General features: G+C 35.1%; 1 long non-coding RNA gene and 5 other non-coding genes across 10 annotated transcripts; 5 read left to right on the top strand and 1 right to left on the bottom strand.

The window, feature by feature from the left end:
- Positions 1-385: 385 nt before the first annotated feature.
- LOC145582853 (uncharacterized) lies at positions 386-7472 on the top strand. Of its 5 annotated transcripts, XR_014099960.1 has the most exons (6): positions 386-714; positions 926-1266; positions 3164-3313; positions 4219-4450; positions 5376-5481; positions 7135-7472. It is a non-coding gene; the product is annotated as an uncharacterized LOC145582853 (long non-coding RNA). The 5 variants fall into 5 exon arrangements; XR_014099964.1 differs by having other exon boundaries at positions 389-714; positions 938-3313; positions 7135-7416; XR_014099959.1 differs by having other exon boundaries at positions 389-714; positions 926-3313; positions 7135-7416.
- Positions 434-536, top strand: LOC145583683 (U6 spliceosomal RNA). The gene has a single exon (XR_014100282.1). It is a non-coding gene; the product is annotated as a U6 spliceosomal RNA (small nuclear RNA).
- Positions 1673-1869, top strand: LOC145583536 (U2 spliceosomal RNA). Its single transcript, XR_014100176.1, has one exon. It is a non-coding gene; the product is annotated as a U2 spliceosomal RNA (small nuclear RNA).
- LOC145583500 (U1 spliceosomal RNA) lies at positions 3160-3321 on the bottom strand. Its single transcript, XR_014100144.1, has one exon. It is a non-coding gene; the product is annotated as a U1 spliceosomal RNA (small nuclear RNA).
- On the top strand, positions 6547-6743 carry LOC145583572 (U2 spliceosomal RNA). Its single transcript, XR_014100207.1, has one exon. It is a non-coding gene; the product is annotated as a U2 spliceosomal RNA (small nuclear RNA).
- Positions 7473-12926: 5454 nt separating the features above from the next.
- LOC145583682 (U6 spliceosomal RNA) lies at positions 12927-13029 on the top strand. Its single transcript, XR_014100281.1, has one exon. It is a non-coding gene; the product is annotated as a U6 spliceosomal RNA (small nuclear RNA).
- The last annotated feature ends 875 nt before the right edge of the window (positions 13030-13904 follow it).

Genomic DNA, 13904 nt, shown 5'->3' with positions numbered 1-13904 from the left:
TTAATTTTGATTGTTTGGTGAAGAGTTCAATTGCTATCTTGCCATATCAGTTACTATTGTCTAATGATGATCAGATGATAAACTCATTCTTAATTTGATGGTTTAACGAAGAGTTCAAGACTTCAAGTTCAACTCTTGCTATATCTGTTACTGATGATGTGAAACTCATCTACCAACTTGACAAAAAAGTAACCATGGCATTTGTGTAGAAATTTCAGCTGATGACTCAATGAGATCTGTCTGGTGTTTGTACCATGCATGTCTGAAATCTATTTGGCATTATGATCGTCAGGTTGTAGGTCTTATGACTGATTGAGTTGCAGAAATTCAGGTTTCAGAATACCTTTGAAATATGTTAAGGAATTTTAGTCCCACATCGGTTAATTTATATATAAACGCTTTCTTTATATTATTGTGTCTTCACAGTAGGGTCGTCTCTTCGGAGACATCTGATAAAATTGGAACGATACAGAGAAGATTAGCATGGCCCCTGCGCAAGGATGACACGCACAAATCGAGAAATGGTCCAAATTTTTTTGTCCTTTTCTGCTCTTCCTGTATCAATCTTAAATGTATGTTCCTCTTTTTTTCTTCCCCTCTCCATTTGTGGGCTGAATTCTGGGGCACTTAGCATGGTTTGGTTCTGAACGGTTTCATGCTCTGAAGTGTTTAAGCAATGTGTTTATGATTTTAGTCCATCCTAAACTAAATTTGGTATGTCATCGTCCATAAAAAAATTCAACTTCTTTGCCTCAAATAGTCAAATGGCCAATTCCTCTATACTTGTAGTGCCAATTTCATTAATTATTATAGAAATGGTCTATTTTACTGAACTTTTCAGTTTCAGTTGCAGAATTTTGTAGACTAGTGAAAACTCTGTGAATCTCATGTGCAGTTTGAATTTGCATTAGTTAATTTTTTGCAGGTAATTTGTCAGGTCGGAGAATTACCATAATCTTCAGGTTCACCTTATTTTACTTGTGGCACCTGAGTTGACTCAAGACTCGAATACAAGTTGGAATAAGAAGTAAGATATGCAATAGTGGATCGAAATCTGGCATCATAAATACCTGGTATTTTTTCTTATATTTTGTAAATGAATATTACATTATATGAGATCTTTTGTGGTTGCAATTTGTTTGGAGGTCTTTGATTATGGGGAAGAAGATGAAGATGGAAATGGTCAAATGGGAAGAAGATGAATGAAAATTGAGGGAAATACAGGCACGTGAGTCCTAAAATGTTTGGTCAACGCCAGAAAATGGAGTAAGTTTTCATCTTAAAAAAAAAAAAAAGAAAGAAAGTTGTTAAATTTTATTTCTCGCAAAATGTTCAACTTATATAAAAAGGTTGTTTATGATAAATTTCCCAAAATTTTATTCCAGTTGATCAAGATGGAAGTTTGACATGCTCTAGACTTATGTAGCCTGACCCTTAAAATGATATTAATGTGTGATAAACCTGTCTTTATTTTCACCAAATCCACTATATCTTATCACCTCTAGCTATATTGTTAATGAATTACTTATCCAAACACTTCAGACATCAGAATAATAGTAGGAGTACCAAGTTCCAAACTCTTAATTAAGGAGGGATGTACCACATCGAAAAGAAGCGACGAGGGTACGACAACTTCAGGAAATAAAAGGCAGGAGATTAGACTAAACAATTCATACCTTTCTCGGCCTTTTGGCTAAGATCAAGTGTAGTATCTGTTCTTATCAGTTTAATATCTGATACGTGGGCCAATGGCCCACAACGATATTAAATTTATTTTTTAAGGGGGAAGATCCATCACAGTAGCTTGCTACTGGGATCTTCAAGCGTCGCCCATGCGTTGCACTACTGCACGGGCCTGGCGCACCCCACCAATGATTAGTTAAGTCTTAGTTATTTTTCATTAGAACTGCTTGGCTCCGGCACAAAGATGATGCCACTAATATAATTTGATTTCTCTAAACCCAGCTATGGAATGCTTATACTGTCCTGACTTGCGTCGTATGCGACTTTATGGTTATCTACAAGTTCATTTATTCGACTCTATGGTTAAGTTGGTGGAGTTGGTCGCATTAAGGTTCAGGTGGAAAATGAAAATTGCTTCAATAAACAAAAGAATAACAACTAATGTTTATGTTCCATGCCGAAAACACTAGACAAGTCTAGGAGAAACTCAATAGCCTCAATGAAAATTCAGCATCTATTTTAAAAATGGGGATCTAGTCACGTTACAATTGCTAATGTTGATTCCTTGATTGTGTTTACTATTTGGTAAAGTCAGGACTGAGAGGGAAAGTATAAATTTTAAGAGAGCTCAAGTCTATTGCTTTTAGTCTTATTTTAGAGATTAAGGAATTAAACTGGTAAGAGTTGCGCCAGTACTAGCGATTTGGGTAACCAAGTTATTTTAACGTTTGGTCTATTGTAAATTTTGGGTTCATACAAATGTGACAGTTTCATATTTGTTCCAGTTGGTTTGTCTGTACATCTGATCCATATTTTGTTAGGACACATGCTCTTACTGTCACAAATTGACCTAGTAGACTATAAAAGTTAGAGTATAAATTTGGTCAGGGGTTGTGCGAACACAGACCTGGAGACCCATACTATTATGACGTACACTCTTCCTCTTTGGGAAGATGTTAGGCTGGCATGAGCATCCCTCCCAAAACTCCAAAAGTACAATGGAGCCTACCTTCCTAGGACATAAGTCCATAGCCCCCGCCCAGGTTGGTATGTTTTACTGTCAATCATAAATTCCTGTTATAGTTGAAATTTCCTTCTGTATTTCTTATTAATTATTGCGTGGGAAAGAATTCGTAATCACCAAGAGTTCCATTTTGATTAGAGCTATATATGGGGTATCGTGCTAACATTTGCTGGTTTACTGCCAACTAAATTGTGCTCTGGATTGTGATTGGTAGATAAAATTCGAGACAGAGTCCAGCATCCCAATTCGTCAATCTTTGGCTCAAGTTTTAACCAGAATTCATATACCTTTAATTCACATTTATGCTAAGTTGCTAACTACTCTGAGAAGCTTGTTCTACTAATGCTGTTCTGCATCAATTTTGCTTCTTCCAATAATTTATGTTTGCCTTTTTTTTTTTTTCTAATTACAAGCTGAATTATTATTTTCCTAAAGGTTTAACTATAAATTGTATAGGGGCCGCGCGAACGCAGGCCCCCGCTATCACAAATTATGACGTACACTCTTCCTCTTGGGAAGATGTTAGGCAGGCACCCCTCCTAATGTGCAATGGAGGTCACCAGCCTAGGCCATGGGCCGACTTGATCGCACATTGACCCCGTCCAGGTAAGTAATTTGTTTGTTCATAATCAATTTTATTTTATAGTCATCTCTTTAATACAACCCTTGTTAGTTAATTGATGTGGGACAAGATCCAACCTTGCAAAGCTGAATTTCATGATTGTATGTTCTGAATAAGTGATTCATTCGTGTATCTTTGTCTTGCTGATGGGTGATTCTAATTTTAGTTTGCGGGAAATGTTTAATTCTGATTTGACTTTAGACATATTAGTCTATTACTAACTTTAGTAGATTTTTAAATCAAAAGACTTTATACGTTTGTATACCTACCAGTAGAATCGTAGATTAACGTGTATTATTTCTACACCATACCTTTGCATGTCAAACCTTGCATAATTTTCTTGATATCTACTAATTATGCTGGCCAATAGTGCTTGAATTCTTCTCTTGGTGAAACTATAATGCACCTACTGTAGTCCAGCTTACCTTAGTTATTGTGACAAGCAGCTTGTCTACTAGATGGTGGCGTGAAGATGTGGCAGGTTTTGTTAGTTGAAAAAAATAAAAGTGATATGCACTGGCCTACCAAATAGAGATGCATTTTCAACAGGGTACTTTAGCATGTCAAAGATCTTTACAGCTAGTCAACAGTAGTCTAGCAGTAACTCCTTGATGTGGACGAAAAGGGCTGTAGAGGTTGATCAGGATGATCACAAAAGTAAATACTTCGTATGGTATAAGGAATTGTTTGCCTACTGAGGTCAATTTAGTTTAGCATGGAGCTGAGTGTAGGCAGTTGGTTGATGCATTATCTTACATTTGTGGCGTATAGTCATAAAGACAAGAATTATTGAGCATCCATTTTTGTGTATTTTGAAGTATGAAATTTTTGGTATAGATTAAATCTAACACAAAATTGTCATAAACAACCTTGTAAATTTTTTTGTCAGACGTTGGCTCTCTCTTCCCGGCGTTGACTGGAGCATGTTTGGCATGTGATCTTTTTTTCTCCTAATTAAACCCCTTTTCCCTCCAAATCTCCCACAAAAGACCCATGCAGCCATGCTCTCTCGCTTCCACTAATCTTCTCTTCTCTCAAAGTTGAAGGCTCAATTACTCCCAAAAGCTATTTGATTATGCAACTCAAATCTTCAACGGATCAATTTATCATTTTCGAGCAAGGTAATGTGTTTTCCCTTCTTTAGATTTCTGATTTTTGTATGAAACTGGCTTGGGTTGTTGAAAATTAGGGTTTTTTTCCCTAAATTCTTTCAATTAATGTAATCAAAGAACAATGAGGACAAAGAAGACGAGGAAGGGGGATTTCAGTTTGGGAATCTTGAGATGTAAAGGAGGGAAAAGGTTGGGGCGTTCAATAGGATGGGTTGGGATATCGAAAATAGGTATTGGAGAAGGGGTGACTATGAAGGTGGGGGTTTGAGGACTTCAAAGAAATGGGAAAGAAAAGTAGAGGAGGGTGGTGAAGGGGAGGGAAGAGAAAGGGAGGGAGGAAAGAAAGATGAGTTTTCCTTTCAAATCTCTCCATTGTTGGAGAGATCTATTTCTTATTATTTAATCCCTCCACTTTTCCCACCTTCAATTCCCTTATTTCCTCATTTGTTATCCAAATGAAAGATAGTTCATCCCTCTTTTTCTGTTCCCTTCCTTTCCCTCCATTTCCTTCAATCCAAACATAGTGTAAGGGATTTGAAGAAGAGGAAGAGTTACTGGGAAGGGGAGGATGAGGATTGAGGAGAAGAGGATCGGAGGTTGGGATTGAAGATGGTGATGATGAGGTTGGTGGGGTGGACGAGAAAGAAAATGTAAAGAATTTAATGATGCGTGAATTGGGTGCTCAAATGAGGGTATTTGCTATGAATTTTGTCATTGAGATGAAGAAATTGGGTATAATGAGAAAAATCAAAGATTGAGGATTGAAATGGAGAATAAGAAGCAGATGATTCTTGATTATTACTTTTGGTGTGGTGGTGGATTGGTTATTGATTCTTGATTATTATCCATAGTAAAACACAATCCTATATCTGTTCCCTCACTTTGTTTACTGGCAGCATTCTAATCCTGCTTTTTTCTTTTTTTCTAATTGCAGGTTGTAATTATGTCTGGGTAGAATCGGGAAGAATGGAAAATTTATGGAGTTGGTGATCCTTAATAGGTGATGCAAGAAGCTGAAGTAACAAAAAAATTAAATAGAGGTATCTAAACCTAAGCAAATCATACCTTTCTTGACCTTTTGTCTAAGATCAAGTGTAGTATCTGTTTTCATCTGATATGTTGATCTTTTATTCTTTTTTTTTTTTTTCAGCAATCTGATATGTTGATCATTGAACAATAGTTGTATTGAATTTACTGCTAAGGGTTAGTCCCGTCAAAATAGTCATCAAAATGATAATAAATCCACATGAAAATTATAATTTATAAAATAATACCAACTGCCTTGTTTGCTCTTGTTATAATATTTCGAAATGCTCTTGTTTGCCTCATAAAAGATAAAACTGCCTAAACTGGCACTCTTTTGCTAGTGTCTTTTTGTCATCGGATTGTGCTTTAACTATAATGGGGAAAACTGGTGAATTTTTTTAATTATATGGGTCATTGTCGTCATTTCCACTTGCAGCTCAGCTTGTGTTGGGTAATGGGATCCCTAAGCTGAGTCTGTAATGGTACTGTACTACTGTGTGGTGGAGTTAAAATTTATTCACTTGCCAGTTTTGGAGTTTAAATGTATTTAAGTGCCTCTGCATTGATTTATGGCTCTCTAATTTGATGCTGACTTGTCTGGTTTTATAATTTCTGAAATCCCAAACTATCTATAGTTTATTGTCCAAAAGGGGTGTCATAACAACTAAGCTCATATTATATCACTAATTCCTGCTCTTGATTCATTCTTTACATGCTGTTTCACGTTTCATAGTCCCAAACAACAACAATCTAGTACAAGCCTGGCCGAGACAATATGTAAAATGCTATTAATGTACTTATGATGAATCTTCCTCCATTGCTCAAGACTTCAATGTAGAAGTCTATAAAGTTCCAGTTCTGCATAGCCTTGCCTGTGAATAGAATTTTGGATGTATGATAAACCTTTTTCCATTCCAGACATCAGAATAATAATACTGATTTCCTGAAGTTGCTGTGATCAAACTCCCTAAGACATGGACTGATGTTGGCACCTGTTGGCTGTTGCTATACCACATTGAGAAGAAACGACGAGGGTCAACTTCAGGAAATAAAAGGCAGGAGATGATACTAAACAAACCATACCTTTCTCGGCCTTTTGGCTAAGATCAAGTGTAGTATCTGTTCTTATCAGTTTAATATCTGATACGTGGGTCAATGACCCACAACGATATTAAATTTATTTATTAAGGGGGAAGATCCACCACAGTAGCTTGCTACTGGGATCTTCAAGCGTCGCCCATACGTTGCACTACTGCACGAGCCTGGCACACCCCACCAATAAATAGTTCAAAATTTTGGTGTTCCGCATAAATTGTGTTATAGAGCTGAGGAAAATGCGTTGTGGTTTCATTGTTAGTGTGTTGTTTCCTTTTCTTTGCCAACATCTTTAACTGTCAAAACTTGTATTCTATTACCTAATATAGTCTATGAAAGTATGCTGTGGTTTAAAAAGGTGTAAAAGGCCCATCGATGCCACAAATTATGACATGGGTGCATCTCCTGAAGTGCAATGGAGGCCAACCACTTTGTCAATGATCCTGCTTGATCACCCATTGACCCTAACACTATTAGTTTGCTATTGTTGATGACTGATGTGGGACAAAATATGGTGAGCATTTATAATTCGTGCTGGCTAATCTGAATTCATAACCGATCTGATTTTGCAGGTGAGTGTTTGACTGTTATTCTTGATTAAATTGCTATTGCCATTCCTGAAATGAGGATCAAATTATTGAAGCCATCTTGAAGCCTAATCAAGTTGAGAGGAATCGTGAGTGAACCTGGTGATCGAAGACGACTAAATTGCAACCTATGGGAATCTGGAGAACAGTGGATGGTTTTGTTTGGGAGACGGGCTTATAATATTAACAAGTGATATGGAAGAAGAATTTATTTAATTTATATTGCTATACTATATATTTAGATAAAAGCTTGTGCGATGCACGGTTTTTTAATACATAAATCTAAAAAAAAAAAAAAAAAAGGCTCCATATATGAAGAATACCCGATTCAAAAGCTTTAATTTAATGGTAAATCAATCAATGGTAGATAAAGAAAAAAAAAAAAAAAATTAATGGTACATGGCCATATTTATAAGGAAAAATTAAAAATAATAATCCCAGCTTTTACGAATGTTGTTTCAATAATCCTAATATTAAATTATTTTGGAATAATTCGAACTTTGGGGGTTGGTTTTCTTCAATCCCAAAAATCGGTGACCGGTTGAATGGTTTTTTTTTTTTAAAGTAACACGTGTCACAATTTAATTGGTTAAAAAAATTTCAAAAGCAAAAAAAAAAAAAAAAAAAAAAAAAAAAAAAAAAAAAACCATGAGTCGGTCACCTGCCATGACATCCGGCCAGCCACCCAATGCCGCCCAACAACGCCGATTTCCCCCTCCCCTCGCCACCGTCGCCAACCCTTTCCCCTTCTCCCGACGGCCAATTGTCCCTGGCCACGACTCCTTTTCATTTTCTCTCTCCTCTCAATTGCCTCCAACCACTCCGGCAACCCCTTTACTCCGACAACTCGCAAAACTCCCTTTTAACCCGTCCTTTACTCCCGAAAACCTTAACCCGCCCCTGAAACCTCCGCTTTCATTGGTGGGTTATTGGGGTTTTGGCTGGAATTTGCGATTTTGGGGTTTCGCAAAATGGCTGCGATTTGGGGATTTAGTGGCTATGAGTTTGGGGAAACGGTGGTTGTATGGAGGAATGGGAGGGGGTTTCGAGGAGGGGGAAAACGGTGATGCAAAAGGTGGGGTGACGCAGCGGTCCGGCGAAGGGAGGGTCGGCATGCTGGCTTGTGGTGGTAGAGGTTAAGGTGGATCGGTGTAGGAAGGGGAAGCTGGCTGATTTCTGATTTTTTTATTTTTTTTATTTTTTGGACCAATCAGGACTTGACACGTGTCAAGTGACCTGATATAATAGGTCATTGACTTTACTTGACCGGTTAGGGATTGAAGAAAACCAACAGCCCCCAAAGTTCGGATTATTCTAGAATAACCTAAAGTTGAGATTATTGAAACAAAATTCATGAAAGTTGGGGATTACTACCTCCGATTTTTATTATTTGCAACTTTGAAATATTTTATATCTCACAAATAATACCCCAAAGTTGCAAATAATAAAAATCGGAGGTAGTAGTATTTCTAATTTTTCTTATTTATAATTATAATTACATGGCTATTCGTATATATAGGACTAAAATTCTATTGTTAATTGGACATTCATATTAATTAAAATATGTGGTGTCTTCCTACTCCCTTCGTCCCAGAATACATGAGATGTTGGACTTTTTTTTTTTTTTTTTTACTATTCATGCATCAACTTTGACCATAAATTTTTACTAACATAATAAAAACATATCTTATTATAAAATATGTTGTTAGATATGTATTAATATAAAGTTTCATAATATAATTTAAAAATAATTTTCATTACTATTCAATCATATAATATAAAAATAAAGTCAAAGTAGTGTATTGGTATGTGTGCAATGTTGACTGTGTAATGTTTTCTAGGACAGAGGGAGTATAAGTAAAATTCTATTATTCAGTAAAAAAAAAAAAAAAAAAAAAAGATACTCGTAAAATTCTATTGTCAATAAATAGATAAATTTTTTTAAAAAAGAATTATAAATTATTTTAAGTATACTTTTTTTTTTATGCTAAACAAATATATCCAATCTAATTTAACATGGCATCTAATCTAAGCACAATAATATCTATAGCTGGAATGTCAAATGTCGATGTCTCGTGACCTGAGTGCGAGACCGGCTTTATTTATTAGTGATATGGTATTGAATTAGATTAGATTGTATATTATATTAGATTGTGTTTTCTAACGTTTTTAGAACATGTATATAATCTGTATTCTGGCACGGAGGGAGTAGCAACACGTTGGACAGTTTAATCTATCACTTGATTGTTCAGGATTAATCTATCAATTGAACTTTTTATCTCAAAGCAGTTTGTTAATGAAGTAGATTACAAATAACTAGGTGTTATCCAAATAAAATTCTATCTTTTTTTTATTATTAATAAATACATAAAATAAAAAACTTTTGGTATCACAAAAAAAAATGATTTTATAATTGAAATTATCTAAAATAAAAATGAAAAACTTCGAATTTTTAAATTATTAATTATAACACAAATTTAAAGTTTTAATGTATTTGTGTTATAATTAATAATCTAAAACTTCAAAGTTTTACAGTTTTATTTTAGATAATTTCAATAAGATCATATTTTTTTTTTTTTCAATTTTACAGTCGTTTTTGTTGGAATTTTTCTGCAACTTTTTTGAAACATCACACCCAACTTGATTTAATCCAATCAAATATGAGTTATTTGTTTAGCTTATCAATAGCACAGTTCTTGTACACTTCTAGAAACCCTAGCAAAATTAGTAACTTCGATTTTTGTGATGATTTCTGGATTATTAGCAACAACAATATTTTTTTTCCTGATAGCTTGGAACCGTTCTAACCGGTCCAAAAATTCACCGGTTATGTATTCGACTTTTTCTTAAAACAAAATTTTGTCATGTTTCACATGTCTAATTTTCACTCCATGGGTACCGCTAATTTCAATCGCTTTCAAAATTAAGAATGGTGCATCATTTTAACTTTTTAAGTAAACCATTTCTCTAATCTTTATTAATTACAACATTTTCCCAAAAATTTTTGTTATAATTAATGTCCTTATTTATTTTAAATAAATAATTTCTTTATTCTTTATTAATTGTAACATTTTTCCAAAAAAAATTGTATTATAATTAACCTCCTTTTTTCAACACGTCAAAATAAATACTTAACGAAATAAAAAAATTCAAAAACCCTAGCCTCCTTTCTCTGTTCACTCTCCTAAACTTTAGCCTCCATTGTTAACTTTGAAGGGGCTTCCATCGGATTTTACCGGTGGAAAGTCCCAATCTTTATTTCTTTTACGTTTTCTTTGTTTTTTAGATTATAATAATGTCTCCCTCGAAAGAAAGAGTTTATCTCCTTTGAAAGACAAGATTTTTTCGATCTCCTTCGAAAGACAAGGCTGTTTTATTTGCGCATAATAGGGTCTCTAGTTGTGCGGGGCTTCAATTGATTATGGCTCGGATTCGGGTTATGAATTCAACACAAGAATTTTCTCCCTCACAAAACTATGAAGCGGCGACGGATCCACTCAAAAAGTTGTATGAGACAACGAATCGAGAATGTGCCGAAGTGTTATATTTATGTATTTGGATTCTTAGCCCTTCCCCGATTAATTCTTATTTGATTTTGTAAAATCTGTTTTCATTATTATTAATTGTCAATTGTAGATGTCGTAGGACTTTATTTAATGAAATTTAATGTCCTTTGGGATCTCTTTAAAAAAAAAAAGACTTCCTTTTTTCAACAGAAATAAAAATTAAAAGAAAACAATAAAACGAAAATTAATAAGTAAATGCAACGATGATGAAAGTCCTCCCGGTAACCTCCTAGCATGATTGTGAACACCAACAAAATATTTCACAATGTACATTAAATAGGTGCATAGATTTTAATGATGCTCTCCATACCCCAAAATTCTCAAAGTTATGAATAAGTTTCTCTACTCATCCAATGGTCTATTCATGAACATTTTCTAAAAATCATCAATGCCACAATCTGGTTCGGTTTGGTGAGTAGGGGTTTTAGTGGAGGTTTTGGTGTATGGGTAGTGGGTGGTGGTACGGGTTAGGGGGCTGGTGGTGTAGGGTGGTGGTATGGGTTAGAGGGGCTGCTGGTGGGGGTGGTGGATCAGGGTTTTTTTTTTTTTTTTAAACAATTTTCCGACGAAATTTCCATCGAAATTTACCGGCGGATTACAGTCCATCGGAAACTTTCAACAGATTTTTTCGGGCCGGAAAATCTCTTCTGACGGACTAAATTTCGTCAGAATTTCTGTTGGAATAGTGTTTCCGACGGAAATTCCGTCCGAAAAGGCTGTTTTTCCTACAAAACAATTTCCAACAACCAGTTTCGACGGAATTTCGGTCGGAATTCCCGTTTTCGACGGAAAACAGGGTGTTTCCGATGGAAAATTTCCGTCGTTATTTTATTTGGAATAAGCAAGCTGTGAAGAAATGGATCCAATGAGTTTTTATTTTTATTTTATGTTTAGTGACTATTAGGTTATCAGAAACAAGGTTATACGCAAGAAGGTAGATGTGGCAGGCATTGAAGACAAACTAAGGAAAAATCGTCTGCGTTGGTTTGGGCATGTAAAACAGAGACCCGAGGTGCACTGGTACGAAGAGTGGAAGGGTGGGACCATGGAAGGGTTAAACGAGAGAGAGGGAGACCGAAAATGACTTGGTTGGAAAGAGTTAGGAAGGATATAAAGTTTTTGGATTTGCATGAGGATGAGGCATTGCATGTAAGGGATGGAGGAGGAGGATCTTCGTCGATGATTATACGGAATAATCAAATTTGGTTCATGTAGCCGATCCCACTTATGGGATTAAGACTTTGATTGAATTATTGATTGATAGTGACTATTACGTTATCGCAGATGTTTTGTGGTTGCCACTTGTTGGAAAATGAAGCATACTGAGGGAATGGGTCTGGCTGTTGTGATTTCTTATTTGTACTAGTATGGGATGAAAGCAATCTGATGAAAAAATGAGTCCATAACAATTTCCATGACATAAAAATTTCTACTGCATTAAGTATAAGATAGAAAAATAATGTCACTGCTTGAATGACTGAAAACAAACAGTCTAACAATGTCAAACTAGCTAGGAAAGTTTATTAGGTCCTTTTTTCAGAAAGTTTGTTCTTTTTGCCTTGCTTGGCTTAGGGTCTTTTCCATGCTTTTAAAAAAAAAATTATAAGCAGTGATTGTGATTTTTGAATTGGATTTGTAACGACATCTGCCATAGTTTTCTGATTTCTTTGTCAGTAAAAAGTTCAAATGATAACCCTTCAATGCTAGACTTGCCAAAGTCATTTGATATGTCATATGTGGGAAGGATACCATTTTACTAAATGTTTCTTTGTTTTTGATTGTTTAGTGAAGAGCTCAATTGCTATCTTGCTATATTAAATCAATTACTATTGTCTAATGATGATAAATTCATTCTTAATTTGATGGTTTAACGAAGAGTTCAAGTTCAACTCTTGCTATATCTGCTATTGATGATGTCAAGCTCATTTGCCAACTTGACAAAAAAGTAACCATGGCATTTGTGTAGAATTTTTAGCTGATGACGCAATGAGATCTAGCTAGTGTTTCACATTATGACTGTCAGGTTGTAGGTCTTATGTCTTAATACAGATTTTTTTTTTTGGTTAAATATGTTTTCGTACAGTTGACTAATTGAGCTGCAGTAATTCAGGTTTCTGATGCCTTTAAAGTATGTTAAGGAATTTCAGTCCCACATCGGTTAGTTTATTGAAAAACACTTTCTTTATATTATTGTGTCTTTACAATAGGGTTGTCTCTTCGGAGACATCTGATAAAATTGGAACGATACAGAGAAGATTAGCATGGCCCCTGCGCAAGGATGACACGCACAAATCGAGAAATGGTCCAAATTTTTTTGTCCTTGTCTGCCCTTCCAGTATCAATCTAAAATGTTTATGTTGCTCAGTTATATACTTTCTTTTTTTTTTTTTCTCTCTCCATTTGTGGGCTGAATTTTGGGGCTTGATACTAAGAGATTCTTTTAGGTACTTAGCATGGTTTGGTTCTGAATGGTTTCATGCCCTTAAGTGTTTAAGTAATAAGTATTGCGTTTATGGTTTTGGTCCATCCTGAACTAAATTTGGTATGCCATCGTCCATAAAAAGTTTCGATTTCTTTGCCTCAAATAGTCCAATGGCAAATTCTTCTGTACTTGTGGTGCCAGTTTCATTAATTATTATAGAAATGTTCTATTTTACTGAACATTTCAGTTGCAAGATTTTGTAGAGTAGTAAAAATTCTGTGAATCTCATTTGCAGTTTAATTAAGAGAGTTTCATTAATAAATTTCCTGCCGGTAATTGTCAGGTTGGAGGATTATCATTATCTTTGGGTTCTCCTTATTTTACTCGTGGCACCTGAGTTGACCGAAGATTCGAGTAAAAGTTGGCATAAGAAGTTAGATATGCAATTGTGGGTCGAAATCTGGCATCATAACTGGTATTTTTTTCTTATATTTTGTAAATGAGTATTACATTATATGGTATCTTTTGTGGTTGCAATTTGTTTGGAGGTCTCTGACTCTTTGATTATGGGGTAGAAGAAGAAGATGGAAATAGGAAGAAGATGAATGAAAATTGAGGAAAATACAGGCACGTGAGTTAAACGCGAGAGTCAATGTCGTAAAATCTTTGGTCAATGTCAGAAAATAGAGTAAGGTTTTATCTTTAAAAAAATGTTAAATTTTATTTCCGCAAAATTTTCTATATAAAAAGGTTGTTTCCGATAAATT

Source organism: Chenopodium album, chromosome 15 (genome assembly GCF_948465745.1).
Source record: "Chenopodium album chromosome 15, dcCheAlbu1.1, whole genome shotgun sequence".
In the NCBI taxonomy this organism is placed as follows: Eukaryota; Viridiplantae; Streptophyta; class Magnoliopsida; order Caryophyllales; family Amaranthaceae; genus Chenopodium; species Chenopodium album.
The sequence above is the reverse complement of the archived record's forward strand: the minus strand, read 5'-3'. Positions and strand labels throughout refer to the sequence as shown.